The sequence below is a fragment of the Echinops telfairi genome, unplaced genomic scaffold (assembly GCF_000313985.2).
Source record: "Echinops telfairi isolate 266 unplaced genomic scaffold, ASM31398v2 ScPeMD7_7427;HRSCAF=8465, whole genome shotgun sequence".
Taxonomy (NCBI): Eukaryota; Metazoa; Chordata; class Mammalia; order Afrosoricida; family Tenrecidae; genus Echinops; species Echinops telfairi.
In genome coordinates, this window is record NW_022111327.1 from 3,047,980 (window position 1) to 3,050,298 (window position 2,319).

Genomic DNA, 2,319 nt, shown 5'->3' on the forward strand with positions numbered 1-2,319 from the left:
CGGCATCATTGCATGTGTTTCGTGAGTCTGAAGAGGACTTTTCAGATTGGTATCAGACATATGGACTACTGTCAGACTTATGGACTTGGACTGGACTGGGTTGGGATGCTTTCTCAATGTTCAATTGCTCTTGTATATAAAGCTCTTCCTTATACACATATGAGTGTTTATGAATTTGTTTCTCTAGTCTACCCAGACTAACACAGTAAATTAGAGGGACAGAGAAAAAGAGGAAGGCCCTCAATGAGGTGGATTGATACATTGGCTGCAACGGTGTGCTCAAGCATAGCAATTGTGAGAAATGCTCAGAACTGGCCAGTGTTTCAGTCTGTTGTGCATAAAGTTGCTATAGGTCAGAATCAATTAGATGGCACCTTACAGCAATAAGAATGTTATCAACAAGATCATCTGTATACCTAGTCTTCTATCTCTAAGCAATTTACATTTGCATACACAATAGAGCATTGAGTAGAGTGGCATTCTCTATTTTTTAAGTCACTTTCAGAAAAATACTTTGCTTTCAAAAGCTGGAAATGGGTTGCTTATAATCAAGTCATGATCTTGCATCAGAGAAATAACTTCATTTGAAAAATGTTTTCTTTACATAATCAACAAAATACTTCTTGCTTCCAAACCAGGAGTTCTCCAACCAGTCTTTTTGAGATAAAAGGGAACTGGTCCTCAAACAGAGTGGATCTGTAGAGAATAACAGTGGAACCATCCCATTCTGGACAGCTCTTGGAACAATTCTAACTTTTAAAGTTATTGGAAAAGAATGTGTTTTGACAACAAAGGAAAGAGAAAGAGGAAGGAAAGTAAAGGGGGGGAAAAAGAAGAAGTCACCTCTTTCTACCTGATCTGTAAAGGAGGCTGGAAAGATGTGCCACTGGCTCTTGCTTACTAAGGAAAGTAATGTATGGATCCAGATTGGGACCTCTTTTCTCAGGAATGCAACATATTCTGGACTCTGGGAGGATTGGATCTTTCCATTTTCCTTTCCAGAAACCTTCCTTGAACATGCACTTATAGCCTTTTAACATCTGCACATCACAAATTGTGTCTGTATTTAGCTACAAGAAAGAAAAAAATAAATCCATGCATGTAGCACATGCCTTGAGAGAGGTCACATATATTGGGAGAGTTAAGCCAGAAATACTCCTTCAGGGAAGATTCCTTTGACTCAAGGACTAAGTATCTCCCTGTGCCCCACCTCATTTTTTAGCCAAACATCCCAGAAACTCAACCATATTAAGGCATGTGAGGGACCTATACACTGATAATCTGTGCTGCCCCCTCCTCTTCTTACTCATTCAAATTAGTTATGTCTTACATATGAAGGGGCTTCAAACAGTTTTTGGAAATATTCCATTATCTTTCAACTATATTTTCCACAATATTTTTAAAGCTCCCTCATGTGTGTGTGTCTGTGTGTCTGTGTGTCTGTGTGAAAGAGAGAGAGAAAGAGAGAAAGAAAGAAGAGAATTTTCTCCATAAGGTAACTCACTTTTAAATGTGAGTATACTATTAACCAGTGTATGCAAAAGTGGGACATGCCACTTTAGTGGAATAAGATAAAAGGAATTTTTAGTGGCAGTAGGAAACTAAGAATTTTGTTATATACTGCATTAAAAAAGAATATTCTACATATTCTACAACAAAGACAATGATTCAGTGAATTTAGTTGTTTCAATGGTCAATGCAAAATTCTGTTGAGCTTCCCCCCCAAAACTGACTTTCCCCAATTTTACTTTAAATTACGCATATTTTAGTTTTGATGCTTGTTTCACAATAAATGACAACGTGATAAATGAACAAATGAAAATATGTCATATAAAAAATAAATGGTCAGAAAATAAACATTACAACAAATTACTCTATATCATTTTTAGATAGATCTTTCATCTCTCACATTGTAATGTAATTTTTTTCTTTCTATTCTTTGCTCCATATAAATTCTTCCATGATTTTGTCACAATTTTAGCAGCAGAACAACATTTAATTCTGAGTTAGTTAATTGTGCCAACCTGGCCGATAATCACATGTGGGGCTATTTGCAAGGCAGAGGGATAAATGGGTGGTGAGCCTCGCCTTTCTACTTCTCTGGTCTCTTGCTTTGTGATGGTCCCACCAGGGTGCAGCAGCTGCCTTAGCAGCTCCCTGCTTCAGCTTGCAAGATTGACTTCCTACAAGACATCCTCAAGGAGAAGCCGCATGGATCTATCCTGATGCAGCCCTGGGTGCTGGAGCAGCCTTGTGGAGACCCCTGCTAGTGCTGAGATGCTTGTTCGTTCACTGACTCAGCTTTCCTCCTGCAGTCGG